The following is a 20,209-nucleotide window of genomic DNA, read 5'->3' on the forward strand; positions in this document are numbered from 1 at the left end:
AATTACTTTGTGTGTGTGCATGTGTGCGTATGTGTGTGCATGCAAAACAGCTGAAAAATTGTAGATCAGCGGGTTTTCAAGCTTTTTGATCAGGGCTTCTTTATACTCCTAAAGTTATCAAGGAGCCACAGTAAAATAAAAGCCACTTGTTTATTGATATTTACTATTTCAGAAACTAAAATAAAAAATTTAAAAATTCATTTTAAGATAATAAATGCATTAGATGTTAACACAAATAATATATTTGTCAGAAAAAAACATCCCCCCCCCAAAAAAATTAGAAGAGCGATACTGTTTTACGTTGTTTGCAAATCTCTATAATGTCTTGCTTGATAGAAGCCAACTGAATTCTTATATCTACTTTGGCATTTAACCTGGAACAATATTACTCACCATATACCCTCTGGAAACTTTGCCATATATTTTTAGATTGAGAGTGAAAAAGGCAAAAAAGTCTTGGTGTTAATGAAAATAGTTTTTACCTCAAGGAGTGTCTGAAAGGGTTTTGGGACCCCTGTGGGATCGTGTACTACACTTTGAGAACCATTGCTGTAGGTTATTTATGTGTGGAAGATGTTATTATTATTAGTGTGTAGATAATGCTAAGTGAAGGGGTTGTATTTGAGGATCTCTTGCAAATAATTCTCAGTTCCCCCTCTCTCCCTGAGCTCCACAATTTCTTCCTCCCTGCCCCAAGTTTGGGACTGGCAGTACAAAAATACTCTGAGGATGTGGTAATGGCATTTTAATTATGTTCTATGTTATTTTTAAAAAGTATTTAGAAGAACATTTCCCCTGCCAAATTCCATAGCAAGCTCCATAACTTTTCTCTGAGAGTGCAGCTGAAGTAATGGAATGGAAATGGGGAAACTTGGAAGAAGTTGAAAATAATGGCTTCTAGTCTGAAGGCTGCTTCCAACAAGTTGGGTAACCTTGGGCAAGTCATTTACCCTCGCTGAACCTCTATAACATAGAAGAGTTGGATATGATTATGTTAAGTCCTTTTCCAGATCCTACATCTAAGAAATGCTCTTATTTCTCAAAAATAAGCCCATCCTGATGTTCTCTTTAACTCAGGGATGTTACGTTGGCCTAACTCCACAATTTTCACCCCGTGTGCCGTAAGAATTTTAAAAACATTCAATCACTTCTTGGCCTTTTGGCTAAGGTGAAGTGTGGTATCTGTTTTTACCAGTTTAAAAACATTCAATACCTGGCTATTTAGTCAGGGGCACTGACCTCTTTTCCCATAGATTGTCAAATAAAAAAATGACAACAGCCGACACAACAACAGCTATCCGGTGTGAATGAATCAAAATTATCTCTCTTTCTCTCTCTCTTTTTTGTCCAGATTGGCAAAAAACATAGTATGTTTTTTAGTGTGCTGCAGAATTTCAGTAATTAGTTTAGGTGTGCCATGAGATGAAAAAGGTTGAAAATTGCTGGCCTCACTCAAAATGGGGACCCACAGCAACCTGAGAAAAGAGGACTAGGACGCTTTTTTGGTTAGTCAGAGGGAGAGAGCAAGGATTGGATTCACCACAGCAGACTCAGGATTGAAGGGTAATGAAGTAAGTGTCAGAGTCTCTTGTCAAGGGGTTTTGTGAAGATTTTCTACACCAATAGGTATGTTCAAAACAAGAACCAAAGGCCAACATTTTTTTTCTCCTAAGATCTTTATAACCTTCTATACTCCATTCCCTTAAGGCAGGGTTGGCAAACTGTAGCCCAGGAACTAACAATGGTTTATACATTTTCAAATGGTTGGATAAAAAGCAGAAGATGAATAATGTTTTGTGGCACATGAAAATTATGTGAAATTTAAATTTCAGTGCCCACCACTAAAGCTTTATTGGAACACGGACACATTCATTTGTGTACTGTCAATTAAGTTCATGTGACAGACACAGTATGGCTTGCAAATACTTACTCTCTGGCCCTTTACAGAAGTTTGCAGACCCCTGCACTAATACAAACCTATAATTTGCACTTATGGCCGCTCTTTCAAAGGCAGCCAACAATTCTAAATCATCCATTCACATATATACCTTCTTTGACTTACATTTGGTTCTTTTTAGATTCTAATGAGTTCTGTTTCAAGTCTTTCTTTTATATAAAAACTCAGTCTCAACTTTGATGCCCTTAATTAGGCATCTCAATCCCTCTCCTATGAAAGTTTGAGGGCTGTAGCAGGTGCTTTTCTGTGATCCACCCACCCCTCTTCATGTCTAGCTGAAAGCTCCATCCTGGCTTCTACAGACTTCCTCAAATTCAAAACCACCTGCACTCTTGGGCTTTCTGTTTCCAAGGCTTTTCCACCTATAGCAATTGTTGAGAGTGCCAGGAGGAAGATGTGATTTTTTTCCTTCTGTAAAAACTAGGGCAGCAAAGTCACCAGAACAACTTTAAATTTGCAGTTTTATCACTTCATGGTTTTCAGTGGTCTTCATTTCCCACTTTTCAGGGACATAGGCTGAGATCTGAATGAGCTGGAGAATGAGTTAATTCAGCTGTTAAATTGAAAAACAAAACAAAACAAAACAAAATGGTCACTCTTCCTCTCTACATGGAAATCCCTGGAATTTTAAAACATATAGCTGCATGTATATAGCTACTTAATTACCCAGGATTTAGTTTATAGAGGTGTGAGTAAGTGAGGACATGGAGAGGTCAATGCCATTGAATGAACATTTACACTAGTCACTCGGGGCCCCTGGGGAAACCCCATGATAGTTAAGAGGCTGAAGACAGAAGGGAGGGAAGTTATTAGACCAGAGACTTTATTGGGGTTTCTGGGAGAATGGGAAGGCTGGGCAGAGTGGACAGTTTAGAATTGGCCTTGGGAGCATAGGGACTGTCCCTAGTTGCCTGGTAGCTGGTCCTGGGTTTGATTTGGGGCAGGGGGTATGATATATTGGCTCGGCTGTGTGAGAGTTAGATGATGAGTTAGGTGGGGGTGTGGGACAGGGGACTGGTTGTTTTGCATATGAAAGGCATTCTCTTAGGCAAGTTACTAACTTTAGGAATTCGCAGACTTGGGAGGGGCAGTCTCTTCCTGGGTCTCTAAGGTCCCCAAATGCCAGAGTATCAGTAATATAGAAAATAAAATATAAATAGTATAAATTGGCTTTGTAATGAAGGGATGCCAAATAGACAAATACAGAATGTAAGAAAACATATTTATGTGTTTATTTGAAGTGATGGTTTTTAGCATTAAAATCACACCTGTCAGAATGGCTATCATCAATAAGTCAACAAACAAACGTTGGCCAGAGTGTGGATAAAAGGGAACCCTTGTGCATTGTTGGCAAGAATGTAGACTGGTGCAGCCACTGGGGAAAAGCAGTACAGAGTTACCTCAGAAAATTAAAAATGGAGCTGCTTTAATGATCTAGTGATTTCACTTCTGAGAATATATCCAAAGAAACCCAAAACACTAATTTGAAAGAATACATGCACCTTTATGTTTATTGTAGAAGTATTTACAAAAGCCAAGATTTGAAAGCAGCCCAAGTGTCCATCAGTAGAGGAGTGGATAAAAAAGCTGTGGTACATTTACACAATGGAATACTACGAGGCTATAAAAAAAGAAGGAAACCTTGCCCTTTGCAACAGCATAGGTAAACCTGGAGAATATTATACTAAGTGAAATAAGCCAGCGAGAGAAAGGCAAGTACCATATGCTTTCACTCATATGTGGAATCGAATGAACAAAATAAACTAACAAAATAGAAACAGACTCTTAGATAGAGAACAGACTGACAGAGGGGTTGGGGGTTGCTGGGACGGGTGGAAAAGGTGAAGGGATTAAGCAAATCCCCCCCTCACCCAAAACCTCGTAGACACAGACAACAGTATGGTGATTACCAGAGGGAAAGGGGGGTAGGAGGAGATAGAAGAGGAGGATAAATGGTGTGGAAGGAGACTTGACTTGGGGTGGCGAACACACAGTACAATATCTAGATGAGGTATTATAGAATTATATACCTGAAACATATAATTTTATTAACCAATGTCTCCCAAAGAAATTCAATAAAAGTGAAAAAAATAGAAATCTGGAAATGAGTTTAAAATTATTAATAAAAGGCATAGATACTCAAGATAAAATTTAAAACCTGTATAAAAATTTATAATGTGAAAATTAAAAAGATTTTCACTCCTGTTATTTTTTTCTCTTCTTCAGGGTGTGCACTTTATTGAATTGGTCTCAAGTCAGTGTACAGGTAAGCCCTGGCTGCCTCCACACCTTAACACACTGCCAGGGGGACCAGAAAGCCTTCATACATCTCAAGGTGGGGGCAAAAAGGGGTTCATGGTGGCAGACCATTCAAAATAAAACCAAAAGGACAATTATTAAGGTGAAGATTAAAAACATTTGGATTATATAATTTACACAAAAGCAATGTTATCCCCCTCCCCTGTGTGGACTCGGGCAAGGACTGGCCCTTCTTTGGGAGAAGTGGTTGGCTTTTGGGCAGGCAAGGGACTTCCTGTAACAGGGCATCTCACGATATTTGGAATGACTATTAAAAAAAAAAGAACAATGCACAATTAAGGTCCTTGGCCATATTGTAGAACTTTGGGGATGCTTGCTCCAACAGATTGCTGTCACTGTCACTGTTTCAGTTTTTAAATCCCAAGTTAAACACAAAACAAAACAAAAAAACAAAACAAATAAAGCCATGCCAATCTCATCTCGTTTTCTGAGCAAGTTAGGTTTTGTGAAGAAAGGTTGTAACTGACTAACAGTCTACCTAGAAGCATTTGCGGTGGATGATGGAGGGGCCGGACTCACCGGACTCCCGTTTGCTGACCCACATCTGCTGGAAGATGGACAGGGAGGCCAAGAAGGAGCCACCAATCCATAGAGAGTACCTGTGCTCAGGGGGCGCAATGATCTTGATCTTTATTGTGCTGGGAGCCAGGGTTGGGATCTCCTGCATCCTGTTGGCAATGCCTAGGTACATGGTGGTCCCACCAGACAGCATTGTGTTGGCATAGAGGTCCCTACGGATGTCAACATCACGCGTCATGATGGAGCTGAAAGTGGTTTTATGGATGGCACAGGACGCCATGCCCAGAAGGAAGGCCGGAAGAGGGCCTCAGGGCAGCAGCCTGCTGAACGCCAATGGTGACGACCTGACTGTCGGGTTGCCCATAACTCTTCTCCAGGGAGGAGCTGGAGGCCGCAGTGACCATCTCCTGCTCGAAGTCCAAGGCAACATAGTGCAGCTTCTTCTTGATGTCACACACGATTTCCCGCTCAGCTGTGGTGGGGAAGCTATAGTCATGCTCTGTGAGGATCTTCATGAGGCAGGCTGTCAGGTCCCCGCCAGCCAGGTCCAGATGCAGGATGGCACGGAGGAGGGTGTAGCCCTCATAGATGGGCCTAGTGTGGGGGACCCCATCACCGGAGCCCATCACAATGTCAGTGGTGCAGCCAGAGGCGTACAGGGACAGCACGGCCTGGGTGGCCAGATGCATGGCTGGTGTGTTAAAAGTCTCAAACATGACCTAGATCATCTTCTCACGGTTGGCCTTGGAGTTCAGGGGGGCTTCTGTGAACAGGATGAGGTGCTCCTTGGGGACCACATGTAGCTCATTGTAAAAGATATGATGTCAGATCTTCTCCATGTCATCCCAGTTGGTGACAATGCTGTGTTCGATGGGGTACTTCAGGGTCAGGATGCCCCTGTTGCTTTGGGCCTCATCACCCACATAGGAGTCCTTCTGGCCCGTGCCTACCATCATGCCCTGGTGCCGAGGGTACCCCCATGATGGAGGGGAAGACGGCCCTAGGGGCATCATTGCCTGCGAAGCCAGCCTTGCACATGCCAGAAGCATTGCTGACCACAGGCGCAGCAATATCATCATCTGTGGTGAGCTGGAGGTGGAGTAGACCAGCAAAGGTGGAACAGTGGCAAAGACAAGACCTGTGCTTGTGGGTGGATGAAGTCTCTGCAGTTTTCACTTCTGTTCTTAATCCCATTTTTAAAAAAGACTTTATTTATTTATTTTTAGAGAGGGGAAGGGAGGGAGAAAGAGGGAGAGAAACATCATGTGTGGTTGACTCTCCTGCACCCGCTACTGGGGACCTGGCCCTCAACCCAGGCATGTGCCCTACACTGGGAATTGAACTGGTGACCCTTTAGTTTGCAGGCTGGCGCTCAATCCACTGAGCCACACCAGCTAGGGCTCCCATTTCTTAACCACTATTAACATCTTCCTAGAGGATGTTTATCTATCACACTTAGAGTAAAAGCAGTGTCCTCACGTGGTCAGCAGGCCCTGGTACCTCCCTCTACTTTAACTGCTGTTTGCCATCCCTTCTTCCCACCAGCTGGAACCCTCCAGGCATGCTCCTGCCTCAGAGCCTTTGCTTCTATTTCCCAGGCTCTTCCTCCTGATAGCAGCCTGACTTTCCCATCACTTTCCTCTGTTTACTTAAATACACCTCCAGGGAGGTGGTATTGGAAACTGCACCTACTTCACACTTCTATTTCCCTTCCCTGATTTCTTTGTATCTTTAGCACTTTTTTACATTGTATCTACCTTTTGCTTATTTCTATTTAGTTTATTACCTGTCCCCTACTAGAATTAGTTAAATTCTGTGTAGGCAGGGATTTTTTGTGTAGTGCCTGATAAGATGCTCAACAAATATTTCTTGAATGAATGGCTGAATATCAAGCACAATTGTACGGTATGTGTTTATTTGTATAATATTTTAATAAGTGGGATAATATTATAGCACAGTCTCCTACTTTTCTTACCCCCAGGAGATCTTCAATATTTTTTCCATGTTAGCACATCTGGTTCATTGTTTTTTTTTTTTAAAGTATATTTTATTGATTATGCTATTACAGTTGTCCCATTTTTTCTCCCCTTTATCCCCCTCCACCTGGTACCCCCATTCCCTCCAGCATTTCCTCCCCTTAGTTCATATCCATGGGTCATACATATAAGTTCTTTGGCTTCTCCATTGCCTATACTATTCTTAACCTCCCTGTCTATTTTGTACTTACCAATTATGCTTCTTATTCCTTGTACCTTTTCCCTCATTCTCCCTCCTCCTCCTTCCTGCTGCTAACCCTCCATGTAATCTCCGTTTCTGTGATTCTGTTCCTGTTCTAGTTGTTTGCTTTGTTTTTATTTTTGTTTTTTTTAGGTTCAGTTGTTGATAGTTGTGACTTTGTTGTCATTTCACTATTCATAGTTTTGATCTTCTTTTTCTTAGATAAGTCCCTTTAACATTTCATGTAATAAGGGCTTGGTGATGATGAACTCCTTCAGCTTTATCTTATCTGGGAAGCAATTTATCTGCCCTTCCATCCTAAATGATTTGCTGGATAGAGTAATCTTGGATGTAGGTCCTTGCTTTTCATTACTTAGAATACTTCTTGTGAGCTCTTTTTTTGCCTGCAAAGTTTCTTCTGAGAAATCAGCTGACAGTCTTATGGGAATTCCTTTGTAGGTAACTCTCTTCTTTTCTCTTGCTGATTTTAAGGTTCTCTCTTTAATCTTTATCTTTATCTTTTAATTGTATCTTTAATCTTTGACATTTTAATTATGATGTGTCTTGGTGTGGCCCTTTTTGGGTCCAACTTGTTTGGGACTCTGAGCTTCCTGGACTTGTATGTCTATTTCCTTCCCCAGATTGGGGAGGTTTTCTTTATTTTTTCAAATAAGTTTTCAACTTCTTGCTTTTCCTCTTTTCCTTCTTACACCCCTGTGATTCAGATGTTGGAATGTGTAAAGCTGTCCCAGAGGTTTCTAAGTCTCTCCTCATTTTTTTCAATTCTTGTTTCTTCTTTCTGTTACGGTTGGATGTTTATTTCTTCCTTTTGTTCCAAATCATTAATTTGAGTCCCGGTTTCCTTCCCTTTATTGTTGGTTCCCTATATATTTTTCTTAACTTTACTTTGGATAGCCTTCACTTTTTCCTTCATTTTGAGACCAAACTCAGTCATTTCTGTGAGCATCCTGATTACCAGTGTTTTGAACTCTGCATCTGATAGGTTGGCTATCTCTTCGTCACTTAGTTCTTTTTCTGGAGCTTTGATCTGTTCTTTCCTTTGGACCATATCTCTTTGTCTTGGTGCACCTGTTACGTTGTAAGGCGTGGAACCTTAGGTGTTCACCAGGGCAGGGCAACCCACTTTGCTATGTTGTGGTGCTGTATGGAAGCGGGGGTCAGAGGGAACAATGTTGCTTGGCTCTCGCCCCACTTTCAGTCAGTTCCCTTGCTTCCTGCAAGCAGCTGGCATCCTTCCAGTTGCTGCCCTGGTGCTGATTCCCTGAGTGGGTGGGCTTTTATACATTCTAAGACCCTGTGGGCCCCTCCAATGGACTCTCCTGAGAGACTGGCAGTTTCTTCCATTGCCACAAGCACCACAGGTGTTTACAGCCAGAGGTTCTGAGGCCTTATTTCCCTTGTGTTGGAACCCTGGGCTGAATTATCTGTCTCACTCCCCAGTTGTTCCTCCCAGTTTTTATCCACATGTGAATGTGGGATCGCCTGGTCTGCCGGCTGCTGCCTCGCTGCTCTTCCTCTCCACCCCTCCTACCAGTCTGGATGAATGTTTCTTCTTTAACTCGTTGGTGGTCAGACTTCCATATAGTTCAATTTTCTGGTAGTTCTGGTTGTTTTTTGTTTTTAAATTGATTTTTATCTTTCTTTTGGTTATGCAAGGAGACGAAGTGTATCTACCTACGCCTCCATCTTGGCAGGAAGTCCTAAAATGGAGGCAGTTCATTCTTTCAAGCAGCAGTATAGTATTCCAGAGTATAGACAAACCGTAATCTATTTAACCTATAAGTGACTAAAATAGTCATTTACTGATGGCCATTAGGATGTTGAGAATTTCACAATTTCCTACAAAAACAACAAATCAAGGAATATAATGCACACCAGGTTTAGGCAGTAGAACTTGTTCCAGAACTGAATAGGAGACTCTTCATCATTTTCTGACTTTTTGTGCTATAGTTTATGTTTTTCTTTCATTCTGGCCATTCAGTCAGAATAAGATTGCTCAGATGAGGTATAGGCAGAGATGGATGTTGGGACCATCCCATACACTCCCAATAATTCTACATTAATAGTCAGTAAGACCTCTGCACATGTAAACTACAGGATGTGGGGAGGATCCCTCCATCTTCTTACACCCAGGTCAGCCCATTAACCACACCTGCATCTGATCTTATACACCCCTTGCTGAATAGTCCATTCATCTACCATGTACCTTTAAAATTAATACCCGACACTCCTTGTGCTGGACAGTTTCTCTTCTCAGTAATCCTATCTTTTATTTTCTATTCATTTAAACCCCACTTGTTACGCTGCTTTTTCTTTAGAGCCTAGTCATGTGGTCTCTTTCCCTGTTGAAATCTGCCCAACTCTGACATCTTCCATAGAAAAGTTCAAACCTCATCTCTTAATGGTGCTTGATGATATGGCCTTCATCTTGCCTTTCATTTCCCCCCTGGCCCTGGACCAGTCCATCTGTTCCTTCCCTGCATCTCTGTCACTTTAATCTGTTCCTGCCTCTGATCTGTGCTTGTTACACCTGCAGACCCAACCCATGTAATATGTTCTTCCTTCCTAAACTTCAGACATCTCATCTGCTTCCCTGAGTGATTCCAGCCTTTCTAGCCCTTCCAGCCTTCCCTGAGTGATTCCGAAGGCTCATCTGTGTTCTGTTGGGAACTGGATTTTTCATTTTCCATACTCTATCCCTTGCAGCTCTTCTGAATGTTCCCAGTTTGGCTTAATTAGGGTGCTGTGGGTTTATACTTGGCCTTCCATTGCAGATGGTTCCAGCATCACTAGGCAGGCACGGGAATGATAGGAACTGTTGGTGGGCTGCCAGACCTGATGTCACCAAGTTCCTGGGGCCCACAGCTCCATGGTGCCAGTGGGGGACATGTCACTCTTTTCAGGAGAAACGGGCAGTTGGGTTTGAGAAAATACTGTTGGATTATAGAAGATATTTATTTCCACTCTAAGTGTGTTTTGGAGGGCGTGGCTCTCGATGATAGCTAGGAAACTTCCTAGTATAGGAATAATTCTTCCTAGGAAGAATTATTGGGAAATAGTATAGTATTTCCAGAAAAATTTACATATACACAAAATTTTGAATGATCTTCCAAGATATTCATGGATCCCCTTGAAACTGACTAAAGATTCCATGGCCCCAGGTTAGAGCCCACTTCCAGAGGTCATGTTTAATATTTGTTCTTTTTTTATTGTTATTTTCCCTCTGCCTCACCACTGATTGTAGCTGGAAAGTATTGTCTTAATGAGATAATGAAATAGACACAAAATGACTCCGATAGCATCTTCGGATTTTCTTATTTTTAAAGCAAATGTTGTTACTCTTTAGAAATGTCCCATACTAGAATTTAAAGAATTACGGTTCCTTCCCCGACACCATACATAAATTTGGGACTACAGGGTTCTGTCTTGTGTCTGAGTTATTTAGATTGCAGTAGAGGTTGGTGGGAATTTTGTTCTGAATCATATTGGGGATTCTTCAATACTGGTTCTTTGCCTCCTTTTCCATACAACTCACTTGAGCTATGGTGAATTAACAAAGAACCAGGGAAATAATAGAGGAGTGGAATAGCCTCGCTGTTAGGAGCTGGGGCCCCCACTGGCAGGCTTATATGAGTTATTTAACTCAAGCATCTTAAACTGGTGGCTCAAAGGCCAGAGAAATCAGTGGGTAAGTTTTGTTTTGTCTGCTCAGAATTTCCAAAAGCAGAGTTATCTTGATCTCAATAAAAACATTGTGCAACTATTTGTTTTATACTGACCCCCTTAAAGCAGTTAGGTCAATGGCTTGCCCTGAAGCACTGTAATTTAGGATTTCATTTCTCCATCTGTAAAATGAGTGCAGTACCTACCTCAAAAAACAAAATGAGTTAGTTTGACTCTTGTAAATTCCAAACAAATTGTACATCTGGTTATTAATAATTGACAGTGATGAATGCCTTAGGAAGTGTTAGACACATGGGGATAAGGGAAAGGGACAGAATGGGACTGAGAGATAGTCAATTTGTGAATAAAATCAGGCCTGTTGGCTGGGAAAGCCACTTAAAGTGGGAGGGCAGAATTTGGTCCAGAAGGTTGTGGAACAGCCATCTGAGATTGCTGGCACACAGCTCAGAGAAGTCAACGTCCGGGGTTCCGCTAGAGTGGGAATGTGTGGTTTCTACTCTTAATTCTTGCAGAGGAAGTGAAAGCCTCTGCCCACACCTCCTTCCTGTGGACTCTCTTATCCTCAGGCCGACTGTGCTTCCCATAGCTGACTTCTTCCACTGCCTACTCCTTAGATTTCACAGGCATTTGCAGACACAAGAATGCCTTTGTTGGGGGAGCATCCTTTGCAGCCCTGAAAGGTGGGCCTGGGGTGCCATGGCTGTGTCTAGGATCTGGAGCTCATTTTAATCAGAGTCTGGGATGCTTTGATGATGCTCAATCTTCCTAGGGCTTCCATGAGCTGGCCCCCTTGGCCTGGCTCAGAATTGACTTCTCATTGATTTGGGCTCTGTTGCTCTCTGTGGGATTGGAAAGGACATGTCAGGAGAGCCTCTAGTAGGGACAGGGTAGGTAGACTGCCTTCTGACTCTGAGTGGCAGGCTGTGGGACCTAGCCGCATTACCAGGGAATACAGACTGCCCTTGGATCTGGAGAATCTGGGGCTGAGGTTGAGGGTGGATTTGGGACATGGCGACAAAACTTTCAGTGTTAGTACAAGCTCAGATGTTAGGTTTACAGGTCCAGGATTCAAATCTCAGCTCTGCTGTTTACAAGCTAGGTGACCTTGGGAAAATCACCTAATCTGGAGTCTTGGTTTTCTTATCTGTAAAAGGGGGATAATAATAGTACCTACCTCAGAAGTCTGTTTGGAAAAAGGCCAGCCATTGTTAATATAATGAGATTGGTTTGCATGATATCAATGTAACCTGGCAGCCAAGGAGAGTGGGCTGGAATACACACGCATGAACAATGATGACTTCACTGTACTACTCAGTGGGGGTGGGAGACCCCGTAGAGTGAGCATGTGTACTGTGTGGCCATCACATGCAAAATGACTGAGCGGGTAGAGCAATGAATCTGCATCAAATTTTGGGTTAAGCTTGAACATTCCTCCAAGGAAACTATTAGGATGATTCAGAAGGCTGCAACTATGGGCTGGTGATTGGCAGCTTCATCACGACAATGTGCCTGCTCATGCTTCTCGTGCGGAGTTTTTTGGTGAAATATCAAATCATCCAGGTGACTCAGACCTCCTGCAGTCCAGACTTGGCGCCCCGTGACTTCTGGCTTTTCCCAAAACTAAAGTCACCTTTAAAAGGGAAGAGATTTCAGATTGTCGATGAGATTAAGGAAAATACAACAGTGCAGCTGATGGTGGTTGGGAGAACTGTGTGAAGTCCCAAGGTGCCTACTTTGAAGGGGACTGAGGTATCATTTGTTCTGTGTAGAAAGGTTATCGTATCTTGCATCTTCTTTAATAAAAGTCTCCATTTTTCATAGTACATGGCTGGATACTTTATGGACAGACCTCCATATATATGTATGTTTGTGTGTGCTAGCTTACAAGCATTAGCTACAGTTATTAATAATTAGTATAGTAAAAAAAATAATTATTATAGTAATACCAGGGCTTGGATTGCTGGGCTAGGCATTAGGGGTAGGCACTGGTCAGGGACTGGCGTGATGCTAACGAGGGGATAAAACTTGGAATTGGAGTTAGGTTGGACTCTGAAATAGACTTTCATTGAAGAGCGAGAGGAGCAGGGAGAGACCCTAGGGGGTGGGAAGCAAAGGCAGCCTTCTTTCTGCCCTCACTCCATGAGCACTGATAGGGACACAGGTGTGTATTCCCACCTCCCCTCACTAGAGCAGAGTGCCTGTGGACATAGAGTAGGCTAAGAAGGGGGAAGGAAGGTTCTGCGTTATCCAAACATGTGTTGGGGGTGGTGGTGGCAGTAGAGCCGGTGCCAAGAACTGCTGTTATCATCTACCTCTCAGGTCTCCTCCTCACTATGGTTTTCTTGCTGCCATAGTTGGAAAAGCCCAGGAGAAATCTGGGAGTAGTCTGGGGTTCCCAGGTCACCGCACAAAGCTTGGGCAGTGGGCTGGGGAGGGTGCAATTCTCTATAGAAGACGTCTGCCAGGGAATGCACCAGGTCCATGCACTTAGGTACTGGTGCCTTTACACCTGATGATGTATGCCCTCGGGTTTGTGACCACAGTCTTCGTCACCTGGAGGCGGCCAGTGGAGAGCTTTGGTTCTCAAAAGGAGGAGGGGGCGTAGGAGGTGGAGAAGGTGTGAGGCCATAGAAGGGCAGTGTACCTCCACGGGATCCAGAATGTTTCCAGTCTCAGCCTGTTTTGAATCAAATAGAGGGGACAGAAAAAGGATTTGCTTAAGCATGGATAGGGAGGTGGACCAAGGGAAAGAGCCAGAATTCACCAGAATCCTTGTCTGGAGCAGGAGCAGAGTAGTTCTTTTTTATGTCATTTCAATACTCTGTTCACTTCTACTGTTAGCTAGGACAAACACATAGTTACCATCCATTTATGCATATAAATAAAAGGACTCACCATGGGAATATTCATATTTATGCCAAAGACACTAGCTCTTGATGTTCTCAGAGCTGTGGGCACTGTGCTGTGGATATGCTGGAACCCTTGAGACATCCGTGTTTCTCTGCCACCCTCCACAGCCCCCAAAACCGGGGGGTAGCATGGCTCGGCATGGTACATCTGGTGTGGGTGAGTGTGTGTGCATGTGTGTGTGTGTTTAACAGAGGCAAAGGAATGCCCTCACATTGTGGTTTAAGGACAGAAAGGAAACTTCTTTGAGAGCTAACCACCCTGGTGTTATTAAGACTTACATTATTACATTAGGATTATTTTAAGTGGTCTGTAATAGGAATAAAGTGAAAGGAAGTGAGCACATAAGAGCTTGCTGGGCTCCAGTTGTGAGAATCAGAATGAGGAAACACCAGAGGCCTTCTCATTAGAATCATGAATGGATTACAGAACACCCACCATTACCATTATCATTTGATGTCTTTCCCAGTTTGTAGCTAGTGCAATTAAAGATGAAACAGAAATAAGATTTAGATCATTGGAGAGGAAAAGATAAAATTTTATTATTTGCAGATGATATGATTTTCTACCAAGCTTACTAAGAGAATCAAGCAAATTGAACCCTTAACTATTGGGTTTAATAAGAGAGTTCAGTGTGTTGGCTGCAAGCAAGATAGATACACTCAAATCAAAAGCTTTCCCAAATGCCAGCATTGATGGGTTTCAAAAATATAATGGGGGGGGGGTGGAGATTTCATTTTTAAAAACAAAACTCACAAAATACCCAGGAATAACCTTAATGAGAAACGTGCTGTGGGATCTATGTAAAGAAAACTAAAAAGTCTGCTGAGATGTATAAAGATGTGAATTAATGGAGAGCCATACCATGCTTTCTTTTCTGTGATTACAAGTGATTTTTATATATTCCTTTATTAACTTCTTTTTTAAAAAGTATTTTATTTATTTATTTTTTAGAGAGAGGGGAAAGGAAGGAGAAAGAGGGAGAGAAGCATCAATATGTGGTTGCCTCTTGTGCGCCCCCTTACTGGGAACGTGGCCTGCAACCCAGGCCTGTGCTCTGACTGGGAATCGAACTGGCGACCCTTTGGTTTGCAGGCCAGCACTCAATTCACTGAGCCTCACCAGGCAGGGAATTCCTTTATTAACTTCTTATTGCATTTTCACTATGTGCTATGGGCTGAGGATTCAATGATGAAAACACAGATGTCATCTCCACCTTTGTGGAATTTACATTTGAATGGAAGAGATGGATGATAAAAGAATAAACAAAACAATTATTACATAATTGCAACTCGTATAAATTCCAGAGAAATGGCCTTTCCTTTTGACTTATGTGAGAGATCTCCCTAACAGACCCATATTTAGCTCTCTGAAGTACCCAAACATTTTTTTGACTATAAATACTCTGACTATAGCAAATTTGTCAAGTAAGCCATAAATGATCTGTCTAAATTAACTAGGCAGAAATGCAAACAGGGACACCATAAGTCGCCTTAGCTATCAGTAATGGGGGTCAGAGTTCCTGGAGTATGGGCTCTTTCCTTTAAAAGCAAATCTTTCTTTTTACTTTGTTTAAATTTATTCTTGCATATGTCAGCCAAAGACAGAAGGGTTCAATTTGGCCTGTGTCCCTTAGAGATAGGGCAGGCCCACTTCTGGGTTTCACAAAAGCCAAGTCTGAACTCTACTAGCTAATCATAAGAATGCAGGTCATTCTTGACTCTAGAAACTGACTATCACAGTGTTGTGGACTTCTGCCTGTCTTGAATTGTCTTGAATTGAATTGTCTTGTTAACTAGGGGAGGATGTAGTTTAAATAACAGGGCAGGGCAAAGGTAGGTTTATAGCTGTGAGTATGCAAAACAGAGTTTATTCTTGTATTATTTTTTATTAGTTATTGTATTATTTTCCATATGAACAACTGTGAACCTCCTTTTGCCCCACTCTGTATTTCAGCATCATTTCTTATTTTAAAAGTGTACAGGATAGAAAATGTCATGGAAGCATAAGGGTGTTGAACTGAGTGTGGCAATGAATCAATCTCTTGTATGTTATTTTCTAACATGTGTTTTCTTCTCCATTTATTACCAATCTCTTATACTTTTAATTCTTTATTAGCCCTGGTTACACCCTGGATGAAAAATTTACTGATTACCTTTACAATTTCTGCCCAAATCTTCCATCATTTTTTTTTTCTTTTTGCCTGTCAGAATTTTCCAAGGGGTCCTATAGCTAACAGACAGTGTTCAGCTTTAGGGAGTAAAGGAAGTGGATAACCATATTTCACTGAGTATCCTCTTTGATGCTCTCTTTATATAGTATGCTAAGAACATATGAAATTAATTTTCCTTCTGAGGCTTTACAAGTTGCCAACTGACATATTTGTTTCCAGAAAGAAGGTAAGTATGGGCCAGGTGTGGAAATGGGCTAGGTCTTAAAAAAAATGTTTCCCTTTTGCTTTAAGAAGAGCTGAGGGTTCTACTTTACCATGGGAACATTGGGAATTTGAGGACTGTTCTTAAGGAGGAGGACTTATCCCTAGTTTTGCCTTCTAGAGCATGGTGATAGGTATGTCTCAGGACATGTAGGCTTGAAGAATAAAGTGTTAGAGCTTGAAGCGGGCTTTAAAAACATTCATTCTAATCACTTCCTTTAAATAAGGAAGAAACTGAAGTCCTGAGAGATGAAATGACTTTTCCAAGGAGATCCCCAGTATTTAGCCCAGTAGTGTTCCCAACACACCTTGGCATCTGTTATAAACTTCAAAAGCTTCTGCTGGAATCCACTAGTGATCTGAGGAGAGGACCCTGGGTGTGATCCCTCTTGCTATACAGTAATGAGGAAGTCATATGGTATCTTTTTCGCTAGAGAATGGGATAATGGTAAGTCACAAAGAGACTGTGACAGATTCCTAAAGCTGCACACATTCAGGAGAAAATGACAAAAATGAGATGCTGATGCGGAAAAACGCTCCCAATGATACAGCTGTGAAGAGGAGACCATGTACTTTCTGGCAGTGGAAACAACGCTTGCTTGGAATAGTGTGTGTTCAGGTTTGAGTGTTTCAGGCAGGTCACAGTAGAAGGCATTTGAAACCAAAGATAATCTAAAAAGACAAGGAATGCTTTACCATCCTGGATCATGAAGGGAAAAAAACCCACAGTCTTGAGACCATATTTGAGTCTTCACCCACTGTATTTTAGTTGAAAAACTTCTATGGGAAAGTTGAAAGGATAATGCCATTAACACCTATACATCCTTCACTTACATTTACTAATTGTTAACATTTGAAAGTTGCAGATACTGTGACACTTTAGCATGTATCTCTTGAGAATAATGACATTTCCCCTACATAACCATAATACCACGATCACACCTAAGACAGTTAACAATAATTCTGATGTATAATTTGTATTCAATTTCCCCCAAATACCTTTTCATAACTATTTTTCAATCTGGATCCAAACAAGAGTCACGCATTATGTTAAGCTGTTATATCTTTAGTATCATTTAGTATAGAATAGTTAGTAGCCCCCTCCTTTTTTTCCCTCATTACACTGAATTTTTGAAAAGACCAGGCCAGTTGACTTATAGAATGTATCATATTCTGCATTTGTCTGATTGTTTTCTCTTGATTTCTTTTAGGGAAACATTTTGGGCAAAAATACTGCATAGGTGAGATTGTGTGTCTCTTTTTGCATCACACCACGAGGCATATAATGTCTTGCTCATTGGGGTCAGCCAGTTAGGGAGGTGTTCCCCTGTCCCTCCATTTCCCCCTTTAAAATTAGTAAGGCCTCTGTGTAGTGATACTTTGAGACCATGTGAGTATATTGTTCCCCCTATAGCTTTAGTATCCATTGCCTGAATTGATAATTACATCACGGGTTGCAAAATGGTCATTTTCTAATTCTATTATCCCTTCTATATTTATTAGTTGACTTTCTTCTGTATGGAATATTTCTCTCTTTCTCCCTCTCTTTTGAGTATCCCCGTGGACCATGGGTTATTTCTTCAAAACAATTCATTATATTATAATCCATTATCACCATTACTCGATTATTGTATTTGCTGCTTAAGTAGTTCCAGATCTGGGTAGCAGGATGGTTTGTGGATGGTAGCAGAGATGATGTGCAGCAGCAGCATCTCACTCAGCTGGCAGCTTCCTGACTGTAGCAGAGGCGGCACAGTGTTTCATGGTAGAGTGGCAGAACCAGATTTGGCTTGTGCTTATTGTTCTCTTGGCAGTCCGCTTCTGTGGCTTTGGAATTATTCCTGGAAGCTCAGCCTAAGAGTCTGTTTCTTGTCAAATCCTCTTCCTATCCCCCCTCCACACTTCAGTGATTCTGGAAGCTATATGATACCCTGCAACAAATCTTCTCTTGCTGAAACTAGCCAGAACAGATTCTCTGCAGCAAGACCCTTATTGATGCAGATTATGAGTTCCCTATGCAAGTATTGGGTATGTATGTAAATAAGCAGTGATTAAAAAGCAATATAATTAGTGAATATGTCAAAGAGATCACAAATCTAAACCTGTAGCACAAATTTGCAAAAACAAAAAACAAAAACAACAACAAAAAAAAACCCAAACCCAACCCTGAATTTATACAATTATGGCTTGGTATTAAAAATGTCCAGCGGCAGTGCCATATATTCAGAGTTACCTAATGTTCAAGTTACAAGGAATTAATATAGCCAGAAACTAATGTGCGAAAGGTGACCATTGAGAAGTGCTGGCCTGCTGGATCAAGGACCAACATAATCAATAGCAATTTGGTGTTTAGTAAGCTATTTAGGTGACAGATAAAATCGGCAAGTCATCATTGCTGTGTGACACAGCTTCTTTCTTCTGTTGTTGTTCCTGTTCCTATTCTGTCTTTACCCCCACTCCTAACACAGGTGAGTAATATACGCTTTCTGCCTCAGGGAGCGTGTTAGGGCCCAGTAAGGGGGCTGATGTGCAGATCCAAATTCACAGCCAAGGGACAGTCCACAGGCCATAACAGCAAGTAAGGAGACAGTTCTGCCTAGGCAGAGGCTGACTTCAGGATAGAGGTGGAATTTCGGATGACCCTGAATATGGTCAGTCCGACTATCCATAGATTCTACCGGATCCTTAGCGTCATCCTTCAGATAGGAAAGAATAGTTCCTTCCTTGGATTTCATAAATTACCAGTTGCAATTCTGAATAAAAAACCCCAAGCCTCTCAAACCAGAACTTTCCAGCAAGTTGATGTTCACGTATACAGTGAGTGAAATGACCGATTAAGAAAGACCAATGAAGTTTAGCAACTTGCCTTGGCAAACAGATGGATTCCCTCCACTCACAAAGGAGGATGCGGACTGCTTCCTGTCGGCCCTTCCTGGAAAGCCGTAGCAGGTAGGCGGCGGTGACTCTCCGGGTCTTCGTTCCGCTAGTCGCTGGGGTGGCCGTAGGGCGGGCGCAGTTTCCCCGCGGCCCGCTGGGTCGCACTGTGGCCCCACAAATGCGCGCCTGGGCTGGGCAGGGGCGCTGGGGAGCGGCGTCTGGGTCGAGCTCTGGGCAGAGGTGGCAGGTGGCGGTGCCGGGTCGGGGCGCGCTGCACAGCCGCAAGCCTCCGAGGAGTGCGGTGGACGAACGGCTTTTCTAACCCCCAGCAGAGCTGGCACTTGAGAGACTATCCGAGAGGTGGGCCCTCGCCATCCCGTGGGGCTACCCTGGACACTCTTGTGGAAGAGCGCGAGTCCCGCCGACCTGGGTATCCCCGTCCCCGGGGAGTTTGCTACCTCGCTTTGCGTCGCCCCCTCTGGTGACACTAAAGAGTGGTCCCCGAGGAGAGATGTCCAGGGCAGTTCCAGCTGCGGTCAGGGAAACGGGCGGTCGTCGGGCACGGCCACACTCGTTCTGACTTGCTGTATGCGGGTGGAAAGTGCTACTCCAATGCCTTCGTTGCATTGTTTTAATTTTCTTTATATCCACACGGTGTTTTATTTATTTAAAAAATTGTTTGTCTTGCTTTTTCCCTCAGCATTTGGTTACTTACCGCTTGCGTGGGATATGGAATCTCCTTCCTCCTGATAGCAGAGCTCAAAGCAACAAGGAATCCTACGCCCTGTTTAAACATTCATTTAATGTTTATTTAAAATAATTAGCTAAGTTTTAAAATGGAAAAATAACAAATGCATATGATAGATTTAAGCAACACAAAAGCCTCTCTCCCTTTTACATAGTACCAAGCCTCCTCAGGGTAGCCATTGCTAATACTTTGTTTTGATTTTTTCAGGAACACAGTATAGAGAGAGCTCCTTTGAAATACCCTCCCTAAATTAAAAAAAAAAAAAAAATTAGGTCATCTGTGTTGTCCTCCTGCTTATAATATATCTTAGAGATGGGATCACATCAGTACATGTGGATCCTGGGCATTCTTTTAGAATGGCTGCCCTCTGTTCTATTATGCAGCGTACCATAAGTATTCAATCAACCCTTTATTGAAAGGATGTTGAGGTTGTTTCCAGTCCAAACAATTCTGCAGTGAACATCTGTGTGTATATGATTTGGGCTATGTGTGCGACTGTGTCTATAGGATAAATTCCTAGAAGTGG

At 42.3% G+C, this 20,209-nt stretch overlaps 2 pseudogenes; one reads left to right on the forward strand and one right to left on the reverse strand.

Moving 5' to 3' along the window:
* Window positions 1-1,143: 1,143 nt before the first annotated feature.
* LOC129061986 (uncharacterized) lies at window positions 1,144-1,244 on the forward strand (annotated as a pseudogene).
* Window positions 1,245-4,754: 3,510 nt separating this feature from the next.
* Window positions 4,755-5,893, reverse strand: LOC129061844 (actin, cytoplasmic 2-like; annotated as a pseudogene).
* Window positions 5,894-20,209: the final 14,316 nt, after the last annotated feature.

This window comes from Pteronotus mesoamericanus, unplaced genomic scaffold (assembly GCF_021234165.1).
Source record: "Pteronotus mesoamericanus isolate MK-2021 breed Mesoamerican mustached bat unplaced genomic scaffold, CSHL_Meso_final scaffold_651, whole genome shotgun sequence".
In the NCBI taxonomy this organism is placed as follows: Eukaryota; Metazoa; Chordata; class Mammalia; order Chiroptera; family Mormoopidae; genus Pteronotus; species Pteronotus mesoamericanus.